We start from the raw sequence: 25,961 nt of genomic DNA, 5'->3' as shown, positions 1-25,961 counted from the left end.
CATGATAAAATGTCATGCAGATTGCATCAGTCATGGAAAGATGTCCAAATCATGGTTAAGGTGAATATGAATTTTATGAATGTTTGACCCACTTTCGAGGATTTAATCTTACCGTTCAAACTCGGAAGAGTTGGAATTATGGGGTAAGTATGGTCGACAAGCAATAACTTTTTTTTTGACCTTTTAAAGACTATGACAATGGGTGGATCTCCTGTTCAAATATATAAATATAATTTCCTAAAGTATATGCACGTAAGTAATTATTATTTTCCCTCAACTTGAGCTGAGGAAGTAGAAATGTTACACCTACATGGAATGATGATTATATTTTAAATGGAAGAATAATTCTGGAGCTTTGAAAGGCAATTAATATCCATCTCAAACTTAGGAGTGTTTACTGCAGTGGACATTAAGTGTTATTGATTACATTTTAAATCGAAGAATAATTTATGAAGTTCTCAAAGACGTATACTATTTCATATTATGGTAAATGATTTACAACTTAGTACACCTGTTTACTGTATAATATAAAATCATATTTCATATTATAGTAAAGATTTACAACTTAGTACACCTGTTTACTGTATAATATAAAATCATATTTCATATTGTAGTAAATGATTTACAACTAAGTACACCTGTTTAGTGCTTTAAAAGGTTTTTTCACCTGAACTATGAATTTTGAAAAGAGAATCTTTTAAAACCTGGAGTGATATTCTTACCTACTTTTAATTATTCTGAGGGAGATTGTTATGCAAGTAATAGAATACAATATAATATTTTAAAATTTGGAGAGATATTTTCAAAAATGGTTTTAATTAATGGTGCTAAATAATATTAGGGGTCTGAGGGAGATTGTTATGCAAGTAACAGAATATAATATAATATTTTAAAATTTAGAGAGATATTTTCAAAAATGGTTTTAATTAATGGTGCTAATTAATATTAGGGGATTATATAAATGGTATGGTTATGTAATTAAGATTTTATAAAAAAGTTATATGAAGTTAGGGTATATGCTACATAAGTGTTATTATTGAAATCAACTCAAACTCAAGTAAGTATGGTCGACAAGCAATAACTTTTTTTTGACCTTTTAAAGACTATGACAATGGGTGGATCTCCTGTTCAAATATATAAATATAATTTCCTAAAGTATATGCACGTCAGTAATTATTATTTTCCCTTAACTTGAGATGAGGAATTAGAAATGTTACACCTACATGTAAGTGGAATGATGATTATATTTTAAATGGAAGAATAATTCTGGAGTTTTGAAAGGCAATTAATATCCATCTCAAACTTAGGAGTGTTTACTGCAGTGGACATTAAGTGTTATTGATTACATTTTAAATCGAAGAATAATTTATGAAGTTCTCAAAGACGTATACTATTTCATATTATAGTAAATGATTTACAAGTTAGTACACTTGTTTACTGTATAATATAAAATCATATTTCATATTATAGTAAATGATTTACAACTTAGTACACCTGTTTACTGTATAATATAAAATCATATTTCATATTGTAGTAAATGATTTACAACTTAGTACACCTGTTTAGTGTTTTTAAAGGTTTTTCCACCTGAACTATGAATTTTGAAAAGAGAATCTTTTAAAACCTGGAGTGATATTCTTAACCTACTTTTAATTAATCTGAGGGAGATTGTTATGCAAGTAACAGAATATAATATAATATTTTAAAATTTGGAGAGATATTTTCAAAAATGGTTTTAATTAATGGTGCTAATTAATATTAAGGGATTATATAAATGGTATGGTTATGTAATTAAGATTTTATAAAAAAATTATTTGAAGTTAGGGTATATGCTACATAAGTGTTATTATTGAAATCAACTCAAACTCAAGTGAAATCTTTAATTGAGATGATTAATTTTTTTTTGTTTTTGTTTTTTCTGTTTTTTTTAAAATAAGATAGTTGTATTATATTTTATTTTACTAATTATAATGTAAGAAACATGTCTATCCCCTTAATTAGGTATCTTGTTAATGGATAGATTGGAAAATGATCTAATAGACTTAGAGATGGAATATTTTTCTTCATTTCCATTAAATTACTTATTAGCATTTGAGACATTAATAATAGGGGACATAAGGTTACTACGAAAATTGAAAACTTGTTTGGGAATTTAGGAATGTCTTGCTTACACTAACTCCATAAGTCACCTTTGACATTTGTAGTTTCTTGATTAATAATTATTTTTTGTTAATTCATATATATATATATATATATATATTATTTTTTTAATTAAGTTTTTTCAATATTTCTCATATATTGATATTTATTTTTAATAATTGATCGATTTACACATTTTAAATTGTAAATTTGACAATAGTTTGTTCTTTTTTAAAAACAATTTTAACATAAATAGAAAAAGCCCTTTTTCCCTTAGTAATCTATAATTTAATTTATCTCATCGCAAATCTTATATATATAAATATATATGATTTTGTATTACTTTCATATGCTAAGTACATCACTGATATGTTATGATAAACTAAAAAAAACAACAAATCAGGAATTTAGCCTTAAACCATTACAAAATTTGGCCAATACCTAGGTAGACATAGTAACATTAACAATGACAGAAACTAGACATAACAAAAAGCTACTTGTTGTCGTTGCTACAAAGCCCTCCAAAAATTTCACTACATTCAAATTTTGGAGTCTACTTCATTGTCGTATCAAGTGTTTCCTCTTTTGTCAAGTGTCGTTTCATGTCATTTGATATGTTACAAGTGTTCTTGAATGTTCTCAACTATCATCTCATTGATTAGAACATATTTTGGTGCATTTCATGATCACAACATCTTTGTCTTATCAAATGACACTTTTGGGTCGCATTCGAACATACTTCACTAGTAGTACTTGGGGAATATGTAGAAAGTGGTGTTTTGATGTATATTCATTGTTGATCAAGCTTGACTAAGTTTTATTGATGAGTTGGTGTGTGTCGTGCTTGGTTCTTTGTCCAAACTCATCATGTTTTCCCCTTGCCTTATCATTAAGACTTAGACAAATTTTGGTTACAAAGAAACCCCAATAAGGCCAAGAGTGCACAAATGCACTCCCAAGCTTTGATTGGAGATCCTTCATTGTTCAGAAGTGTGTCTTGTGCCCTCTTTGTGAGTTGGGTGCACTCCCAGTGCGTGAATCCACTTCTTTGTTCTGAACTGCACCCTCCAATATGACTAAGTCTTCCTTCAGTGCAATTCTTTGACTCAAAGAAGTGTGCCCTCTTTGAGTGCATTGGTGCACCCTCAAGACCCAAAGATCAATCCTTCAGCCTTCCACTATGAGCCCTGCGCCCTCCTCAACTCCTTGAGCGCATTGTCTCACTCTGAAGGCATGAACCTCCAACCGTCAACATTTTGGAGTGCACCCTACGCCACCCCTTTCTCCCTTAGGTTCATAGTGCACTCGGGAAGCCCAGAGCCTTCCCCTTCGTATTTCAGACTTGCGACATATGCCCTAACTTGATTTATTTCTTCCCTTTGAGTGCATGAGCGCATGCTAAAGCCCCAAAGCTCCTCTTCTTCATCCCTTCATCCTTTCAAAGTGCTCCCATGCATCCCAAAGCATTTTTTACCCTTTTGAGTGCATCAAAAAGGCATAAAACATGGTAGAATAAGATGTTTTTAGGCTGATAGTTGCTCGTCATGAGTGATTGCAGAAACATGAATTCTAGGGACCACACAAAAGGAGATCGAGTAAAGAGGATAAGAAAAGAAAGCCTGAAAAGAATAAATAATACACTTGAAACTTGATGATCGAAGCACACCAAAGACTCCAAGATCGAAGACCCTTTGGATGGTGAAAGCTCCATGATTAGAAGATGAACTAAGAACAAATATAATGGCATCCATGTCACCACTAGATAAGCACCACGTCATCAGTCACTATTAGACATGATCATCAAATAAAGTCACATCTCAAGCCTTATCATATGATTATGTAGAAGTCATGATACATTATTGAAATCATTGTAAAATACAAATGAGTGGAATCCCAAGAGTCATGTATGAACTAAAGAGTGATGGAACTCCAAAATACATGTGATACCAAAAGTCATATGTAATTCCAAATGTCATTTCGAATTCCAAATGTGGTAGAGGTCCAAAGGTCACTAAAAATTACAAAGTAAAGAGTCATGAGGATGTGAAAGGTTATTCCTCAAGTTATAAATAGATCCTCATTTCTCATGTAAGGTACTTTTAACCTTGGATTCTCCCACAATGCATTAGAGAGACAAATTTAGTACTTTTGAGGAGAAATAAGCGGCTCTAACACTCCATTATTGGATCTAGAGGTGTGCATTGTAGTTATGTATCTTGGGACTTTTGCTTAATATCAAAGCCTTCCAAGACCAACACGTTTTAACACATGGATTGTGAATATTTTTAAGACATCTCTTTGATTTTTTATGGTTCATGCTTGATTTCATTAATTACTGGATCACTTGAACTATTTTAGTTATTTCGGTGCTCCTTGTTGGAAACGTGTTGATATTTTTATAATGATCTTCGCAACCTTGTGAACTACTTTGCTTGATGTTAGATGAACCTTTCTCTTTCACGTGTATCTTCACTAGAATAGTACTATTACTTCTTTCTTAGAGGCTGAATTTATTCCCCTGCCATAGTAGAAGAACCAGGATACATTAGCAATCGAATATGCACAAGGTTTACTTGTTTGCTCATTCAAAAGGACAAGTGTGCTTCTCTCTTGTGTTGATAGCTAAGGTCAAGGCATATATTTAAGAAAACGACAGTTGGCCCGTATTCTAGATGGGACTCCTACACCAAACAACGTGAGGTCTAATTGGGACCTTATGTCAGGGAGATCCCCTGTATGGTGGCGATATCCATCATCATCAACAATCTGGCGCCAAAAGGAGGGCATCTAGTTTTTATGGATGATCACTCCAGACACCTAAATCATTCCTCTTCTAGTCAAGGTAGCAAAATTTCGAGCACTACTCTAATTCCCGAAGTAGGAGGATGTTCTCAGTCTATCCCATAACCCACTTGCAAAGTTACTTACGAGAAGATCTGGACAATTGGACCTATAACCACTCAGTTCGCAAAGGCTATTGGATTAATTCCTAGAGCACATGATCTTCCACATTTTCTAAAGCAAAGAGAGACAACTAGTACCAGTATCTTGGTATCTATAGTGGAAGATTTGTTCTTTTCTACCATGGAATGGTTGGAAAAATTTGCAGATGATACTGAAAACCCAAAACAACTACCACCTTTTAACAAGCGATATGAGGACGATACAATTGTTCTTTCTAATGAACTATTTGACAGATTAGGCGATGAATAATCTCTCGAATCTGATAACGAGCATGAATGTAGAGAAAAGAACATGGCAGACCACAATCTGGATTGGATGGCCCAAGGTATCTAACTCTTCCAGATAACTTGCATAAAATTCCGAGACATCGAAAAAATATTCTTTCAAAATATGATCTAGATAAGAAGATGAAGGAAGAAGACAATATTGATGATTTTTATCTTCATTTACGAATGATGGAGGTGAGGTATGATGATGGTTCCTGCGTTCTTTTACCGTATACACTAGAAGGCAGAGAAACATCATGGTATGATAGTTTACCCATCAATTCAATCCATGCCTAGAGGGAGTTCAAAAAACCATTTCTTGAGAAGTTTGTTGACTAGAAAACTCTTTCCATGCTACTCAAAGAGCTCGAAAGCGTGAAGATGGGGGAAAAGGATCTAGTGAAAGATTTTAATCAGAGATTCAATTATATATTGAATAATTTTCCCCCAGTTTCACAACCACATGATTCGATTACTATCAACTATTACACAGTTGTCTTTCCCATCAGTATTTTCCAACTTGTAAAGAGAACAACACAAGAAACTTTGGTTTTGAATTTTTCTAAAAAGATCGCAATCGAGAAGGACTTGCACACGATTGGGGTCATTGCAAATGATGAGGATTCTAAATATTCCAAAGAGATTAGTAGGAAGTTGCAGACTTCTTCTAGTAAGGATAAAGAGAAGGAATCATCGGATATCAAAATCTTGACCAAGATGGTGAATACGCTCACCAATAAAATCTCAGAACTAAAGAAAAGGTCAAGTGATACTTTCGCTAGTAGCAAGCCTCCCAAGTCATTCGCTTTTCGAGTGATAATAGTAACAATAACAATCCACCTGCCAAGTCTACATAAAGTATGAATGCTGTGATGAACATAGAGAGCATTGGCATATATAATTATTGTTCTTTCCATCAGGAATATCATTTAGAAAAAACATGTCCTTAGTGGAATCATAACATGAACACTTCCGTTGCACACATTGTAGATACTCTCTTAGAAGATGAGAAAACAAAATAAGCAGAGCGCTAGTACAAAATGGCTAATTAGTTACTAAAAATGACTAAAATTTGCATATAAATGACCATTTTTAAGTCAGTGACCAATAGTAGATAATTTATAGTATCTTATAACGCGATCAAATTTTAGTCCTTTTTAGCCTAGTCATTAATTGGTTGTCTCAATTTTATCATCTAGTAGTATATTTAGTTGTTAATTTGGTCATTAATTTACTAATTTATTTTATCATTAATTGCCACAATTAATGGCAAAATATACACCAAAATATATTACTATAGGATCACCTGAGAAAACAAATTAACGACCAAAGGAATATGAACAAAATGTTGGTTGCGTTATAAGATACTTTAAATTAGCTACCAATAGTCATATATATGCAAATTTTAGTCATCGTTTGAAACCAATTAATGACCAAAGAAATATGATTAAATATTGGTCATGTTATAAGATACTGTAAATTAACTACTAATAGTCGTATATATGAAAAATTTACTCATCATTTGTAATCACAAATTTATCATTTGCAGTAGTCATTTATCTTTTTTGGTAGTTTCATATTCATTATATAAACCATTGATTTAGTAGTTTATAATCATTTCATTTACTTTCATTAATAATCATTATAAACGACTAATTTAATCGTATATTCATTTTATTTGTGTTCATAATTAATCAATATAAACTACTAATTTAATCATTTTAAATTTACTTTATGCATTCATTATTAATCAACATAAATTAACTAGTATGATTTTGCGACTAAACTAAAAAAAATGTCATACAATGTGCATGTTCATCTAATATGAAAACACAAAGTTGCATATGTTAATTACAATGCTAAATAATATCAAGTGCAACTATAAATATTTTCAACCACACAAATTATATTATACAAAATGTCAAGTATTACAATATGAGTTTCCAACTTAACATTGGTTGGACTACACTTTACACATGAAATATTGTTTCATCACTTCAAAACATTAGCATTGTGTTGCCAAGGCATTGCAGGTGAATTCACCAACTCTAAAGACTTGAACATCAATCTATATGTGTGTGTCTCATACAAGATATTGGCTTTAAGGGTACCACTAGACTCATTCTCTTCTCTCTCTTTCTGCATTTGTCACTCCATTTTTATTGTTCTCCTCTTTCTTCAATTCCTGCTTCTTACTATCAATATTGAGCTAGTATTTTGAAAATGAAAGAAGATACAATGCCAAGTATAAGACATGAAAAATGTTGAACACTCGAATATAAACTAAAGTATACTATAAAGGATTTATATGTCATATACATCAACATCATCAATGTCAATGTCATTTTCCCCCAGAAAAGCAAGAAACGTGAACAAGTTTTCTTCAGTTGGACGTTAATGGTCACTATGTGGCCAAATGACCTATATAAACAAATAAAATAAAACATCACCATAGAAAAGAACATGTTATAAACATAGTATTCATCCTTTAAGAAAATATTAGGCATAATCATGCCAACTAAGTTAAATGCTAAAAAGTTCAAGCTATAGACAAATTGTGTAAACAAATGGAAAGAAAAGGACAACATATAATAAATCATGTATGACAACTGGCTCAAAAATTGCATCATAGAAGGAAAAAAAATCTTTGATGGCTACCCATACATATGGGTTGGTATCATGCCTCAATATTCCATGATCCTTAGGTTCCATAAGAAGTAAACCTCCTCATAAATGCACCAATGTTTATGAATATAAATTCCATCTTATCATGTGGCTTGCTTACATCAGGCACTTGACTAAAATAAATAGATGGAACACCTGCCTCAACCTGCCTATAACCTTTGAATTTATCTTTTTCTATATCATTTTCCTTCAATTTCTCCCTCTCTTTACCTATCTCCATATTCTCCTCATTTGATAAAATTATATTTGTCCTACCCGCCAATGTTTGTAACTAACAAACCATACCAGTGGCCTACATAAAAATTATTGGCTCTCAAGAAATGATTGGAGCCATAGATGTCAAGAATGTTCAATGAGAAACATGATCACCATGATTACTTAACATGTTCATTAGAGTCTTTCATATCTTTACCTCCATATAAATATAAAGAGTTTGAGGATCCTGCCAAACTATCAAAACCTAGAAAAAAATAAATTCTACCAAGGCTCAAAAGGGAAGACAATCCACCTCTCTTGAGAAATTGTATTGCCATGGAATGTGACTTTGTAAGCCACACAAAACTTTTGAACGCCTAAATTGTAACTCTTGGAAGGTGTAGTTGCAAATATTTGCAAGATATAATCATTACTATATGTTTTTCATCTATTGACATGTATCCCAAAGGATTTCCCAAAATCTTCATGAATGGACTATTGCCTATAATGTTATCATCCAAGGAAGACTTTTTTATTATTATCTACAACACCTTCACTAGCTAAAGTTATATCTTCGGAATCAGAGACAAGTGAAGTTCCTCCCATAGTACCAGTGTTCTGGGAATCTATAGTAAGCTGGAGTTTGCATTACAGCATAAGGTCAAGTATGAGAAATAATGCAGTCACCCACTTGGGAACTGAAACTTTTTCCCCTATCAGTTTATTTGGCATAAAATTTTTCAATAAGTCCAATGTATACCAACAAGTCCATTATTGGCTCCTATATCTCTAGTATTGTTTTCTTCACTCAAAACTAATGCTAAAATATGAGAAATAATTGATAATGGACTAGTGCCCTTTTCAGATCCATCCACCTTATAAAGATTTATTTGATGAATAAGAAGGGAAACAATTCTCAGAGTGTATTGGCCTTTATTTCAATTTCAAAATGTTAGTCATGGACAAAGAATCACATTTTTACTTTGCAAAAAAATCATACATGTAGTTAAGATATCTTCAACGAGAGGATTTTATAGGGGTTTCTCTTCATAAGAAACATCTCTTCCTTTTTTATTGTCTTTCTCTTTGGGAACCTTAGAATTACCTAGTGACAAGGAAAGATCTTAGGAAATTTCATCGCCTTCTTGTGTTGGATCCTTAGGATGACTAAAGAGCCACTCCATAGCTAGTTCAATTCTATTTGTTTCAACATGCCTCAATGCTTCCTCTACCCTGGACCTTGGAAATCCCATGTAAACCATCATAGAAATGGTAGCCTCATCAGGTGGATGACCTCTAAATTGTTGACCTGTGCTTCCAGGAATATGAATTTTTCTTCCTTTAACATCACCTATGGCAATGTATACATGGGTAATAATGGAAACAACAAAGGAAATCAAAGATGTACTACAACGACAAAACATTGGATTGATCCAAATAGGTAGAAAACTTTGAGAACTTGAGCTTGTAGAGTGCAGACAAAAACCTTTGGATCCCTTAGAACAGTGACAAAGCATCCAACAAATGGTTGCACTAATTGTGATGTAGAGGGAACAATTAAAAACGAAGAATAATTCACAAGGTACTCCAAAATCCTATAATAGCTTCGCAATGCCTCTAACAACCAAGGTACATTCGCTAGCTTTTTATTTTCAATACCTTTGTCACTTTCTATTTCCATTCCTTATTGTGACACAAATGGTACTACCCATAGTGAATGACATGTTTCTTCAAAAGTAGTCAAAATACTTTTAGTTGTACCATGAACATAGAAAACATTCACCATTGTTGTATTGCACATTCGCTTATGGTTGTCATTTAAATGTTTTAATGTCATCCACAACTTTCCTAGAGTAGTGAAACTTTGAAGAAAGTGATGACTCAAACTCAGATGAGCTATAGTTCTCATCCACATCAAGACTGTCATGAAATTTTTTTGCAATAGTAACCACCACGCTCTTGGTTATTGGACTAAGCAATCAGTAGCATCACGATTTCGATTGGGTACTACAAAAAACTTCACAAGAGTAACATAAAATCATCACATTTTAGACACAACCTTATTCACAGTATCAAAGCCCAAGAGATCAGGTGAATGCCTTTTAATTTCCAGGACTTGAGATGTTTCCCCTGCACTTACAAATCCTCCAATGTCAACCTCTAATGCATCTGCATGTTTCCCAAGACAACTAAGATGAATTCCTGAAATCCCTTCGATGTCATGGTCCTTTATTTTATGGTGATGCATTCATGTTTGTATAAAAAAAAGATATTCAGGTTCAATGGACCAATGAGAAGTAGGTCCATTCCTCATAGACACTGGATTCAATATAAAACAATTAAAACTATGTTAGTCTCACTTCTAGCTTCTGTACCTGTTGCATTAGGTGCCAAATTTTCAGCTATAGGTCCTTGTTCAACCTCTGCCTTCACATATACTTTTGAATCATTAACAATATACATGACTTTCGAAACTATTTCTTTGTACACCTTCACTCCATCCTTTAGTATATCTTCACCTCTAGAATCAATTTTAGGCACCATTATTGTTGTGATTTTCAGAAGATGGGTAGAAAAGGATAAAACACCATCTAGACTTGAAAGGCATCTAAAAATTTTCATTCATTGTGCTACCTCAATATATCCCAGCTTTGTTCCAGCCAAAAATTCCGTGAATTCAAAGGTTTCATGTGTTATCTTAGTGTAGTATAAACAACCCTTGTGAGATGAGAGAATACTGTGAAAATTTCTTAAATGTGAAAACAATATTCTAGCCACTTGGAAATTACAATGGTAAGAGGGGTAAATCAAATAGTTACAACACAAATGCTATGCCATTTTTTCTCAACAAACTCCCCTCATGTATTTATATTATGCAGAATATTCTCTAAGAGACGTGTAACATCGATTATATTTGGGAGAAAGGATTCCATGTTTGAAGAAAACATTTCAGCAGAAGTATCAAACCGTAGATCAGATGTTTCCCTCGATGATTCATCTTCGTCCGTTGAACTAATTGTTTTCTATTCTAAATCAGTCTCCATGGGAACAGGAACACAGGCATTAGTAGATTCTTGCAATAGGGAATACAATTCAACGCCAGATCTAAGTTTTGCAATAGTATTTAATATTTAAGTCAATACATCCACTCTATGCCCCCTCAAATAAGAAGCATGTCACATCCTCTTATCCAAGTTAGATGATAAGGACCTAGGAGTATCACCTACCAAATCCTATAAGTAGGTTCCTGATGTAAAAAAATTCACAAAACATTTTAGGGCACCACGATCATTAATAGCTTGAAGTCTAAGCTAATAATGACACAAAATATCCAACCATTCTAGTATACAAGCTACTTCATTTGTAAAATGGATGACACCAACCATGATGGAATCCAAAGAAGAATTAGGTAGACCAACAACATCGAACATAATGGCAAGTTGGATCTTTGTGAATAAGATCACTCATGATTGTAGTTGCAAGTGAAAATACCCCACCACCAAAGTCCTTTGATCTTCTAATATAGTGCACCAGAAAAATCACAAATAACTCTCTTCGTATCCATATAGCCATGTAGTATTTCTAGGAACATATATACTACGAGATATAGCCTGAAGAAAATTCTTCATAAGAAGTCTTATATGATAAGGAGCTAATTTTTCAAGTTGAGCTTTATGTGTTGCCTCTGACCCAACATCATTGTTCTAAGGATACTTTTTCTTAGAACCTGATTGTGATTCTCCACTATGCTTCCTTACTCTCTCCTCAAAATGGTAGGCTTCAAGCCTCAAGCGTGCTATGGTGTTATCCAAGCCTCCTAAAACACTAAAGGAGGTTGAAGTAGGATTAACATAGTCCATAAAAACCTCAAGAACATGGACAACAATTGTTACCAAGTGTATGTATTGTGGATCCAAATATTTGAGAAGAGGGAGAAAATTTGGCATTAAACCCACATCCCTTAAAGCAATGTAGCTAGAAGAAGAAGAAAGTAGAATTGTTGCAAGAGAAAGTAGTGCTTCTAGGAAATATATCGAACAATAGGATGATTCACTAGAAAGGGAACTTATTTCCTTCTGCATTAGACTAGGTAAGATGCCATGATGTCCTCCTGGTGTGATGACATTTAAAACCTTTGACTGACAAGACCTATCTTGATAGAGGGCCCCCAATGCCAATATTTCCAAAATATGAATATATTTAGAAACCATATAATCAAATCATACTAATGTTACAAGTTCATTCACAAACTCAAGTTCATTGGTGAAAAAAGAAGATAAATCATTGGGGTCATTACTTGCTTGCACTAGCACAATAAAGGACAGAAGATAAATACAAATGTATTTCTACCTGGTGTCTAGACGTGAAAAGGATTTTGCAAAACATAATCTTGTTAGTAAAGAAAATATAAGGCCAATAGGTACCATGCATTCATCTACTATATGCTTCAAAAGTTGGAGATCACTTACATAATTCATACTCAAATCAGGTATATGAATTACTTGCAGCCCTGGGTGTCTTGATAGTTCCACTTCAGAATCTCCCTTTTGAACAAATTCGTGAGCATAAGATTCAAAATGAAGGGAAAAACCTAGCTCATATGAAACAGGGTCAGTTTCATTTTCAGTAGAACAAGCTAACAACCAAAAACCTTCTTCTTTACCACGCCATCCTTGAGACAAGGCAAGAAAATTTATATTAAGAAAAGGATCTCTAATTGAGCATTTTTCCACTGGATTATTTACAAATGTAGCCAATGTTAGTAGACTAGAAATTACTACAACTACATCTAAAGAACCAAGAAAAGTCGAATGATGTTTCCACATAAAAATATATATATAATAAATCGACAACAAAGCATAAATGTGCATGCATCATTTGAAATGTCGCAAGTTGGAAAATACATAAAATGAAGGAAAAAAATTAAGCACGAGTACAGAACAAATCATCACCATATGCACTACCATGAAAAATATACAAAACAATAAAGAAAAACTAAAAATTATAGAATTCATAACTAGAAGGTTTTTATGGGTAAAGAAAAAAAATTTATATACTTCTTCGGATGAGAATATAAATAGTAAGAAAAAATACCTATATTGAAATTACAGGAGATAGAGAGATAACAAATGCCACCCATAACATATCATCGTATTAATACTTATAGTGAATTTTAATATATTTATTAATTTCAAAAGCCTTCAGATATTTGTATTGACTAACTACTTGGGAAAAGAGAGAGAGAGAACTTTTGGTAGTAAAACCTTGAAAGTAATGAAAAAAAATCATAATGAATATAAAACCCCAAAATAAGAAATTTGATTATTCATATATGTTAAAAAGAGAAGGGCATCAAAGAGAGAGAAAAAAGGGCCTACATAGTAGAGACATTTTATGAGGAACTTGATGTACAACATCGTACAACATCATAAAAAATATGAAAAAAATATTCACTTATTACAAGAAAAACTACGTTCAATGCTTAATGTTTAATAAAGAAACACACAATATTCATCATGTACAATGATATCCACCATTAACATTTTTAAGTGTATATATTATTTTCATGCTAGGAAGGAAAGACGACCCCTTTCTAAACCATACCAAGAATTTGTATCTGAGTAATTAGGGACAAAAAAAGTTACTCAGTATTGTCTCATAACATGATACATATCTTCTTTCAAAAATGTTTCCCACCTTAAAGCATCAATAGTCAGTTTCATGTTTGGGTACTACATAATATACTATGGGATGCCATATATAGGTTGCTAAAATTCAGTTAGGAAACGACTTGAGCAACAAAAATGTTACAAATATTCTAACTAGCCTATGTGAAAAACCATGAACTTTTCTCATAGCACTTGGTACTATCATTTGTAGTACTACCAAGCCCATATTTTTCTAGCAAATTCTATTCCATAAAGAAAACTGCAAAATTTGAGCTTTGGATGTAAGAGGCTAGCTTTAAATTCCACTAACAACAATATGGATGAATGAACAATTGGATATAATTTTGATTATGAGCTCTATCTTTGGCTTCTTCAAGCCTTCATAATAGTCAAACAATTTTATGTGAAATAACCTTGCCAAATCTCACAAACAAATTTCCATCAGAAGTGTTACTTGTGCTTCCTATAACATCTTTGTGATTTCCTTCCACCTACTCATCCTACATCTCTTGTAGTTGTTGCTAGGGGATGCTTGGTTTACTTTGATACCTGGAGCTTTCTTAGAAGCTAGTACTAAAGACTACAAAACTCTAGTAACCTCATGCATGGTGGGATGCTTAGAAGGTTGTCTCTTTGTGCAAAGTAGTGCAAGTTGGAATATCTTTCTTACAACCCCAATATTTGTTCAGGGTGTTGCTACGTATTGGTCTATAGTTTCCATTACTACATCATTGTTTTTTTTTGATAGAATATGCATTCAAACACCCATGTTAAAGAAATGAAAGTTATTTCTTTATTTTCTTGGTCCATGCAATATCCCAAGACAAAAAAAATTCACAATTGACAATAAGACAATCCGAACTGGAGCAAATTTAGAGTCATTATCATCTTACCAATTGAAGTAAATTAGAATCATTATCCATATATTTCTTCCCCGTGAGTATCTCTAAAAGAACAATGTCATAGTTGTACACATCATACTTCTCATTAAGCCTAGATATGCTTGCACATTCAAGGTCAATATAACCGATAACACCCATAACATAGGTAGAGGTGTGGGTTTTTGTAAATGGGATACACTTGGCAATGACAAATTCTGACAAATGTGCTTCAAAATTGTCATCTAAGAAAATGTAGGGAGTTTTTACATCTCTGTGAATAATATATGGTTTACATTCATGATGGAGATATGCTAAACCTTGTGCATCTCCCAGAGAAATCCTTGGAGATGTGTTCTAGTCTATCTTAATCGTTTTTTAAGACCCTACATACAAGATGCATTTATTGGATTCTCCAAGTAGGCCACTAGGAAACATTCACTACGTAGCTCATGAGATGGAAAAAATGAAAACTAGAAACTAAAGGATTAAAGGAGTAAAAAGAAATTGTAGAACATAATCACATCATATAACTCATCAACATTGTTTTGAGAAGCTAAGTAAAAGAAAAGAAATTGAGATAAGATAACACAATTGCATTCCCCAAACCATTTTTGCAGGTAATATCACAATGATACATTATCATACATAATTCATATTTATTCTCCATATAAGAAGAGATATTATTGATAGCAATGACTATCATATAGCATGGGTACAGGGCTATATTAACTCCAAAAGTAATGGAAATATATCATGAGTTTCCCTAATAGAGGAAAGCACAACATGTATGTTAGGTGCATTAATGACACAATGAATCTATTATATAATCTTCATTTTCCACCACCAAATATTTTACTGATGGATAACCCATAGATTCAGATAGCATTCTTGGAGAAACATTTGCGACACTACAAATGTGATAATTTGAACAAATAAGTTTTTTCTAACACTAAGAAAAGGGAAGAGTATAAGAACCAATGTTCCATAATATGTGAAAACTAATTCCAAATTCGCCAATTCTTTCTAGTATAACCTATTATAGAATTGAGGTGTCATGAAAAAATATGTGAATGCAATTATTGTTTGGTGAACCTTATCTCAAGCCAGGTGAGGGAAAGTCTATTGGAAGATCCAAAATTTCAAAAGGCAGGTATTCATGCAATATGATACCTAAAAAATTATGATGAAAGTTATGTATCTGTAGAATTCAAGTACTAGACAAAGTTTAATCTTGTTTAATAAGTAAGAGGTGGAGGAAGTTAATGTTATTAGAACAAATGCAATAGTTGAGGAGATAGTGTATCATGAAGTAGGAATATCATTTCCCATATTTAGGGAGTATAGATCATTAATAAGAATACTCTTTCATAACATATCAATCATTATCTTTCTTTTCAAAAATTAATTTACCTCTGTGGCCTTTGGCCATCTTGTATATCCAATGATAAAAATAAAAAGAAAAATCCACTTTGGAGTTGTTTCATGTACGTCACTCACAAAACTCCCACATAGATGTAATCGCCAATAAAGAGTATCTATTAGAATGTAGGTTTAATAAAAAAAAAGAGGTAATCTAGTATTTACCTTGATATTATGTTAACAAAATACAAAATTAGCAAGCACATCAATGTTATAGATAACTGGAAAAGGAATGTAGTGATGTCGCAACAAGAGATAATTTGTGATCATTCCACCACACTGCAGACATAATATTCCATGAACAGTGATAGGATATCATTTATAGTTGAATAGATGGAAGAATTTGATGTAGATGGGATACAATTAATTATATAGAGACATAGGCACCCAATGAAAAAACCCAAATAGATTGATCCAACCCACCTGATCTACAAGGTCATAAATATTTATGTGACTCTTCCACTAGAAGACAAGGAATAATACATATACTACAAGCATAAAACAACTTCTAAACCTTGAAAAGGGACAATTCTAATTTTCCAACATGCAATTTTGTGTGTATAGTGTTGTATAGTTGGGAAATGCTAATTAGCGAGATTTTTGAAATTGAGGATTAATTAGAGCTTGTTATTTAGCAAAAAAATGGAATGAATGAAGCTTAAGGTAGGCTCTATGATATGGTCAAAAGATTCACAATGTAAAGGGGGTTTTTCAACATATTTTGGAACCATTGGCAAAGTGGTTAGCCATTGTACTTCCACCTGTTCAAGAAAAGACAATTAAGCTTGTTTAGGGACCTTGTAGTGGCTAATCTATATTTCTTGGAGATTTGGTGGTAGAAATGCCAAGACGTATTGATGCTTCAACGAACGGAGTTACATATTCTTCTAGCTTATAACTGAAAGTTGAAAGAACTACTCTTCTTCTTATTTGTACTTACAAGCAACATAATAAAATAGTAGTAGGTACTCCTAATGAATGTGGGCTCTTTGCAGAGTAAGTTTTTGTCTTAGTCCTTGATGGTGAAGTTGTTTACAACATTGACGACAAAGACTACGACATAAATCAACAAGCTCTTACATCAACTTGGGCTTCAATTCTTCCTTTTTGCTTCACTAGAAGAGAAATAAAATTAGAATGTATTTCTAGATGACACACTCAACTTGAGTATGTTTCATATTAAACATTGCAATATATCCGAACTAACTAAATATTGACATCAGTAGACTATTCTGGGAGATTAAACTATGTATGAAAGTATGATATTACATGGACATCATCTTGAAAACAAAATTTGAATAAATTAGGGGAAGGATCACGATATGGAATTTGATTCAAGCACATGAATTTTTTAAGACTGGAAACTGTGGAGATTTGGGTGGGTACTCAGAGTCACTTGTAGATCTTAGGTGCTTGTAATGGAACATATATTAATAATGGAGGTTTGTGCCCTTCAAATATTGGGAATCTTAGAAAAGAAAGTGTACACTTGAGTTTTTTACTCCCCAAAATACATGAGTATTATGATTTTTTAGACACATGTTATCAACCTTGTTTAAGGAAGAAAGTATTGTTTTGGAGCGAGAAGATGATGCTGCCATTTTTTTTTATTGTAACAACATTAAAGGGATTTGTTCCTAGCATGATTGAGGCTCATCTTCCAGCATTTTTTTCAAGTTTGTATAATTTGATTAGCTATGTTCTTTATTGTAGGCTTAGAAAAAGGTATGAATATTCACGGACACTAAGATTGGTGTTGAAAGATTCTTTACAGATATGTTTATTTCCATTTATTTTTATGTGTTCTCCTAAGCAATAGTTAGTTCACACTAAAAAAATGTTAGAGGATATTTTAGTGTTGAAGGTGAAAATAAAGTATGTCTAAATCAGAGAAGAGACTCTAGAATTATGAAAGAAAAAAGGGAAGTCGCATGATCCATAGACGGAAAATGGCACCAACCATTCTAGTAAAAATATATTGAAATTTGATAGGCTACACACAATAGGATAACATTGACATTTGAAGAACTTTAGGCTTGTAGTAGTAGCAAGAGTGATGCGTACAAACTTAGACTATTCCAAATTGAGTTAATATTATAGCACCTAATGGCCATTCTTGAGCTAATATTTCCCTTTTAGATATTATTATAGGACAACCTATCGGCTCACCAAAAAGCATAGTTGAATATGAATGATGTGTTAGTGTTATGCTGCCAGCTCACAAAATAGAAGAAAAGATAGAGCAACGACTTCAAAATCAGCCTCTTCGAGGGGGAAACCTCCTTTACATTACACGAATGAAAAATTATTGTATGATACAAATGACAAGACCTCCTTTCTATATTTAAGAGTCTAAGGGGTCACAATATAATAAAAGTCGACAAAATAATAATAATATAAGGGCACCAAAATAACAATAGTGGGCTTCTATGGGACACAATAATAACAATACGATGACAATAGGGGAACAACAATAAAAATAAGGGCTACAATGACAATAGTAATGGGGGAATCACTAATATTATAGGGACCTAACATGCCCCTCTCCTTCAAAAAAGTCTTGTCCTCAACTCTTGAGTAGTTTTGGATGCTTCTCTATAAAATTCTCATCCTCCCATGTGGAATCTTCAACGGGTAAGTTCTTCCACTTGATGAGATACTCCGAAATTGATCGATTTTGTAGCTGTCAAGTTCTTGTTTTCGTGACTACTTTAGGTTCCAATATGATTTTTCCTTCCTCGTCAAGTTCTAGAAATATTGTTTGAATTGGAAGGTTGTCACCAATAACCTTCTTTAAGCATGAAACATGGAAAATTGGGTGCACTCGGGAAGTTGCAGGAAGCTCCAATTTGTATGCCATAATACCAATATTTTACAACACCTTGTACAGACCATAATACTTTGGTTATAATTTATTATGCTTCTTTTCTTTCTTGAGAAACATTTTTTATATGGTTGTAGCCGTAGAAATACCGAGTCACCTACATTAAAACTTCTTTCACTACGATGTTGGTTTGTAGATATAAGTCCTTTGTATTAATCACATCGATGGGATTTGGTCGACGTTTCAAACCAAATAATGTGGTTCATCCTTAAGACAACACCTTGTCCTAAGGATGAACCACATTAGTTGGTTCTAAACGTCGACCAAATCCTAATGATGTGATTAATCCGAAAGACTTATATCTACATTATGGATCACAATAGTCTCAGACCTAACGATGTTGATATGCATGTTGTTTCATTCCATTTTGAGTCAAAGTGAGGTTATCCTTTAAGATTTGGATAACTTTTTGTTGATGCTCGATGTGATCTTCCACTGCTTGGACCTTAGAATTTTCTCTTAAATATGATGTCATGGATGGTGGATGATATCCATAAAGTGCCATAAATGGGGTCATTTTTGATGCAGTATGGAAGGAAGTCTTATACCACCATTCAGCCAGAGGCAACCATTTGACCCATTGTGTCTTTTTATTAGATAAAAAACAACAAAGATATCCTTCCAAACATTTGTTTACTATCTTGGTTTTCCCATAAGATTGAGAACTATAAGATGAGTTATGAGCTAACTGAGTACCAAGGCAAGAAAATAATTCTGTCCAAAAATTTCCAGTGAAAATGGGATCTCTTCCGCTTACAATAATCTTTGGGCTTATATGTAGCTTTTGAATTGTTTCCATAAATGTAGTACAAATTGTACTATATTTAAATGGATGAGATAATGCACAAAAGTGTGCATACTTGGTAAGTCTGTCAATTGCCACCATGATGACACTCTTTCCTTTGGACTTGGGTAAACCTGTGATAAAATCCATTGAAACATCCTCCCAACATTGACTTCGAATGGATAAAGGTTGTAATAGACATGGGGTCTTAATTGTTTCAACTTTATTTTTTTGGCAAACCAAAAATTCCACTTCAAACTTTTTAATATCAAATTTAAGGCCATCCCAAAAAATATCCTTCTTAACCCCGTGGTAAGTTTTTTAAAATCCTAAGTTCCCTCCTAAGGGAGAGGTGTGCAATTACATATGAATATTTTGTTTGAGTTGGGAATTGTTACATAGGTATAAGCAATCTTTGTACCATAATGAATCATTTTTCCAGCTAAATGTATCAGATGTATCGGGATATTGTTGTAACTTTTGAATGAGTACCGAAACTTCTTTGTCATTATTCCATTCATCCCTTGCTTCGTTTATCCAATTTGGTTGGATAATAGAAATGGCGCAAAGGAATGCTTCCACATCCTCATCCTTTCTTGAGAGTGCATCTGCCACAATATTTTGCTACCCTTTTTTGTAAATGATTTCAAAGGCGTAACCCAACATATTTGTGACCCATTTTTGCTGCTCTTCTGAAGATAATCTTTGTTCTAAAAATTATTTAAGACTATCATGATCTGTTTTTACCTTGAGGTGTCTTCCCATTAGGTATGGTTTCCATTTCTTAATTTCATGTAGTATTGCAAAAATTTCCTTCTCGTAAATAGCTTTGGGTCAATACTTTCCTTCGACTATAAGACTTTTGAAAGCAATAGGTCTTTCTTCTTACATTAAAACAACACCAATTCCATTTCCTGAGGCATCACATTCCATAATAAAGGTTTTGTGAAGTCTGGCATATTGTTGACATAGGCATAAAGGGACATGCCATTTATCCTGTAACCATTCCTTCTGAACTTTGGCCCTCAAATTTTGACCCTTGAACTCTTCATTGAAAAAGAAAGGGACATTGATCCCTACCAACACATGATTATGAAAAATCCTATTTTCATTCACTGGTAAGGTTGTGGCCTCAGAAATTGACTTCTCTGAACTGAAAAAGGAAATACCTGCAACCTCCATGTGATTTCCATCAAACCCCTAAGCAAAAGACCGAGCCACTGCACCGTGGTAGTTAGTACAGCGGTGGAAAAACTCACTCCAACTAGCTTGCTGAAACATTTGTTGGATTTTGGGGTATATGTCTAGCAAAACCAGTGCTTTAGGCTCAGAACAATTTTATTTGCCTCCTTTTCCCATCGCATTGTGTGGTTTTCCCAAGACTTGATCTTGAATCCCTGTGAGTAAAGTAGTTTCAATGCAAAGTGTGACAAAAGATGAACTAACAAAAACAAATTTACTAATGGGGCATGGTAAAACAACTTGACATGCAAATGGAATATTATAGTTGGGCAAGTGAATGATTACTGAGCTTTAGGTGATGAATATGAATGAAGTTCGTATCATATGGTAAAAACATTTTAATGAAATTCACTCATAGTAGCAGAGAAAAATTATTAACCAATACTTTTTTACCCCTTCAAAATAGATAGTGACACGTTTGAATGATATCGTTGACATTGACGTGGTCAGTATAGTCGTCAACTTTTAAATTTAAAATTTTCTTTTGGCATTGACAGTTGGCTTGTGAGACAAAATGAAATTGTTGATAAGCTTGTTGTTAGTGAATTCTTTGGAAAATCATATTGGATTACTAAAAAGTTGATAGCCCTTCTATCAGTGATTTCCCTATTTATTACAACTAAAATGCTTACATTTAAAGTGTCAACATTTTCTAAAAAATTTAAAAAATGAAGTTTATTGCGATAACATAAATTACAATTAATTTTTGTAATTGTGATTTCCGTAATCCCAATATAAATCTCTTGAGTTATAGATTTTATATTCTAATGCAAGGGAGACGTCTAAAAATTATTTTAATTTAGACAACTCATAAAATATTTCAATGTAAGTTTAAAGTAAAATCTATATTAAGTTTGCATATAGAGAAAGTAATTGGAAGTAAAATAAATAAAAAAATTTAAAAATTCTCACTAATATGCAAATTTTACATCCTAGTATAAGAGAGATGTGTAATTATTTCACTTCTCAAAATAGAGTGCATGTCATTATATATATATATATATATATATATATATATATATATATATATATATATATATATATATATTGGGAAAAACCCTAAGATCCTCTCAATTATTTTTCTCTCATCCATCTAGAAAGCACCTACAGGGGGGTGGCTCAGCCCCCTCCTTCAACAACATTCTCTTAGGATATACTTACTTGTCCTCCCAGATTCCTAGCCCATTAACACTTTATCTAGTAATATTGAGATCCCTTAGCATTCCTAGTTGGATGCAGCACCAATGTCTAATGAGTAATCAAAGTAGACGACCGAGAATCAATTCGTTCAAGAAAAGAACTCAGTTGTTTTGTCTTCCAAAGGAAATTGTAAACAACAACTATGAAGTCAAATCCAATAAGATTGCATTCTACATCCGATATATGTAGGATCATGCATGAATCAAGAAATTTATGGGATCTTAGCCATAAAAAGAGCCTTGATTTAGTGGATCTAGAATAAATGGAAGCCAAAATGGAAAATAAATTTGGATTTGGGTGCTAAGGGTTTCTTAACTATAATATTTCATAAAAAATTGTTATTTTAGAAAAAAATGTACTTCAACTTATTTTTTCCATGTGGTTCATGGAACTCGGAGATTGATGACCACTATATCCATGGAATATTTGTACCAGTAAGATAAACCCAAAGGGATCACTTTATATTAGCTCAACCATGGAGTCTGAACTTTAGGGCGAGAGAATTCAACCCATGACCTTTCAGTAGAACAGGTGTTTTAATGACAGGGACACAACCAATTGATCTAACCCTCAAGGCTATACTTATTGAACTTAGTAGACCTATACCTTAGATTATGGAGGGAGGTATTCAGCCTAAGAAAACGAGGACTTCCAAGTTGATTTCATTTGGATTTTTTTACTCTCAATGACCCATGAATATAACCACCTCTTAAGGGATTTACCTCTCATTTTTTCATCCAATATACCAACTTCCAAGGATTCTAATGACCCTAGAGGCTTCAAGAATCCCCCTTCTTGACGACACAATTCTAGTTTGTCACTTGCCCCCTCTACTGGAAAAAATTTCTCTTCCTGAAACAACTTTAACTCCTTGTCTAACCTTGAAGTACTCGATCTTTCTAATTCATTTTAGGTCCCTCCCTCCTCCAAACTTTCCTACTCTCCTATCTTCAACCCACAACCATACACCTTGATGCAAACAAGCACTGATAAAATCACCTTGAAGCCCATCAAAAGTATGAAGGGGATAGTCCATCATGAACTAACCATGAAAAAGGTATAAAATACCCAATATCATGAAGGATATGGACATGGATTCCTTCGGCCTTCTAATAATGTAGAATATTTGATTTATGTGAGAAAACAATAATGGATCTAGGCACAATTAATGGGAATTATGCTAGAACAATAGAAGGGGTGAAGCTCAACTAATTGCATCACAATTGGATAGATTTCTAATTTTTTATATCTAAAAACATTTTGGGAAAATATATCTTCATGGAGGCATCAATAATACCATGCATAGGATCAGATAATTGGCCCATTTGCCTTGATTTAGACATAAAATCTAGCTCTTGGAAGTGCCCATTATGTTTTGAAAGCTTCTAGCTCTCATACCCAAACTTTCAAGACAAAATTAAAGAATGGTGGGGGGAAGTGGAACACATTGAAGTCTTCACCATGTAATGACTTCAACAAAAGTTATAGCACGTCAAAATCAAACTCAAAAAATGGAACAAACTATATTTTAGAAATATTTTCCAAATGAAGCAAGATTTAGAGAAAAAATGGCCCTCTTAGTGTAGGAATCCATTCTTCATGGACAATCAGAAGAGCTCATCTAATAATAATCCCATCTGTTGAAGAAGTTTGAAGAGAGAACCAAATAAGAGGAAATCCTATGGAAACAAAAAACAAGAATAAGAGGGCTCAAGGAGGAATAATGGAACACAAGTTTCTTTCACAAACCCATGCTTCATCCTGTAGCCATCATATCATATAGCCTCGCTAAATATCGTAAAAGGAACTAAACTGCATGTTCACAAGGACATGGAATCAAAATTGATCAATTTTTATGGGGATTTATTATATGACCCACACATGAGTTTGAAAGTAGAGTTACAATTCATAGTGAAACAAATCCAATCTCTAGTATCTTGAAACCAGAACAAGGCTCTATTATGTTACATCTCTATGGAGGAAGTTGAATTTTTCATTGAAACAATGTTGAAGAACAAACAAATGGGGCCAAATGGATTTACAACTGATATTTTCCAAGCATCTTAGTCATTTTTGGGTCAAGTTCTTTTAGAAAAATTCAAATAATTGAAACATTCTTTCAATATGTCCATCTCTGAACACCACATTCCTCATCTTAGCTCCCAAGAAACATAAGGTGGTTGATTTGAGTGGGTTTATACTGATAGAAATATATGATATGACTTCAAAATTCATGATTGAAGTCATAACTAATCAACTCAAGCTTATCCTTCCAATTCAGGTATCACTATAGCATTCTAGAATGCCATAAAATTTTAGATGGGATTATGGTGGCACAATAATTAATTCATTATATAAACAACACTAAAAATCCCAACATTCCTCTCAAAGTACATCTCTCAAAATCCTTTGGCAATATTATTTGATATTGTCTCTTTGCAGTTCTCTGATTGTTTGTTATTTCCGCAGAATGGATCACATGGATCTAGGCACTAATATCTCTATCCTTATTCTCTATCATTCGAAGTGGTTTTCTAATTAGAACCTTCTCTTTCTCTCATGGAATTTCACAATGGGACCCCCTATCTCCATTCTTGTTCATTCTAATAAAGGAGGGTTTAGGAAGAGCCAATCAACAATGTCAAGAAGGAAATTGAAAGGCATTAATTTTTTTAGGGAATATCTCCTAATCTCACAAGAATAACTCATTAATGACATTATTTGCATGGGAGTTATTATAGTTTAGGAAGCTCGAGCACTGCATAATGTTGTTAAAGACATTTGAAGATCCTCAACTATACATATAAATGACTCTAAATTTAAATTTTTATTTTTAATGCACTTATTATTATCTAGATTCATATTTCTAGAATGTAACGATTTCAAAGATGCGAACTCCTTGCTAGATATCTCACTAGCCCTCTAGTGGATATCTCTTTAAGATCTAATATATGGTTAGATTTGATAAGTCAATTTAATGGAAAATTTATTAGTTGGACCTTCTAATCACTAAACATAACCAATATAATGGTCCTTTTAAAGTCTATTCTTTAAGACCTCCCATTTTATATACTCTCAGTCATGATAACTCCAAAATCCCTACTCAATTTGATTAGAAATATTCAACAATTTTTTTATGGGGAGAAGCACAAAAAGAACATACATGGGATCTTGTAGACTATGATGAACTCTTAAAACCCAAACCCAAACCCAAAGGAGAACTTGACTTGAGAGATCCAAATATTCTCAGTATTGTCATAGGGACAAGATTATGGTGGACATGGCTTCAGGGAGGATATTCCCCTTGGAAAATAATTTATAATTGGAAATATAAAACTAGTATGCCTCCTGATCAACTTATTAGATTGCCTTTCTACCAATTTGGTTCTTCAATATTGGAATTATGATAAATGGGCTCTTCATTTTATACAACAGCAGTTCTCTTGGGGAATTTGTGATGACTCATTAACACTCTTATTAAATAATTCTTGGTAGTAACTCCCAAAATTCATTAGGCCAAAGGCACTTCCAGAGCTAAAAATAGGTCTTCATTTTGTAAAGACCTTCAATCACGTTTTATCCCAAACTTTCATAGCCCGAAGAAACTTCACCAAGTTCACAAATCAAGTGGAA

The 25,961-nt window shown here is 33.0% G+C and overlaps 1 pseudogene; it reads right to left on the bottom strand.

Moving 5' to 3' along the window:
* Positions 1 to 8,070: 8,070 nt before the first annotated feature.
* Positions 8,071 to 13,075, bottom strand: LOC149212486 (E3 ubiquitin-protein ligase UPL1-like; annotated as a pseudogene).
* Between the last annotated feature and the right edge of the window lie 12,886 nt (positions 13,076 to 25,961).

Source organism: Pinus tabuliformis, chromosome 1_1 (genome assembly GCF_031772625.1).
Source record: "Pinus tabuliformis cultivar Carrire ecotype Pingquan chromosome 1_1, CPIR1, whole genome shotgun sequence".
Classification (NCBI taxonomy): Eukaryota; Viridiplantae; Streptophyta; class Pinopsida; order Pinales; family Pinaceae; genus Pinus; species Pinus tabuliformis.
Note: the sequence above shows the minus strand (reverse complement) of the source record. Positions and strands in the feature narration are given on the sequence as shown.